The sequence below is a fragment of the Etheostoma cragini genome, chromosome 1 (genome assembly GCF_013103735.1).
Source record: "Etheostoma cragini isolate CJK2018 chromosome 1, CSU_Ecrag_1.0, whole genome shotgun sequence".
Taxonomy (NCBI): Eukaryota; Metazoa; Chordata; class Actinopteri; order Perciformes; family Percidae; genus Etheostoma; species Etheostoma cragini.
In genome coordinates, this window is record NC_048407.1 from 4,741,940 (window position 1) to 4,742,741 (window position 802).

Below are 802 nucleotides of genomic sequence, written 5' to 3' on the forward strand. Positions count from 1 at the left end.
TCAAGTGTTGAGTTTTCATTAACACTAAATTATGACTGGTGTGTAAACTGCAAGCCAAATTAATCAGAGCACACAAGGCCTAATTGCCTCCTAAGTTACCACATGACATGCTGCTGACAAGCATTTAAAAAAGGTAATTTTTTAACGGAGTCTCACACAGTCGCTCCACATAAAACAAACCGGGGCGACATTCACTTTCAGCAAACCTCACGGAGAAAAATGAGGGCCAAACAGCATCAGCAATCAGTTTTAACCAAATATTCTCTGGGTTTCAACTGAATATTCTCTGTCTAGCTCAGTAGGCTTTCAGCAACGTGATCGGCAACTGTTTAACTGACTTTACCAGTTTAGTACCTGTCTGTCCTGCTATTTCTACAGACATTTGAACTAACCGCAGACAGTTGCCTTGTTCATGGACTCACGACAGTGCGCTGCTAAGAATGATTAGGGGAAACACTAGAATGGAGATTTGGTGTTATTTGAAACTAACAGTAAACACTGATGTATGAAACTGCCAATTTGAAAGCGAGCTTCTGGAACGCTGCTCCGGATTGTTCCAGCCCACGTCAACCACTGATAACAGTTGGTCTGCAAGATCGCAGTTGCATATTTAGTTAGTTACATGATGACATGTGAGCACTCAACGTTGCATAAGGGGAACAAACGTCCTCTTTTGCCCGAGCATGTCCACTTTTTACGTTTTTTCATATGACTATTACAGTGGTGTAGTGGTAAAAAAAGAGGTGGGTAAACTATAAATTCTGTGATCAGGTGAACCACGACGCTATCACCGATAAGGGGG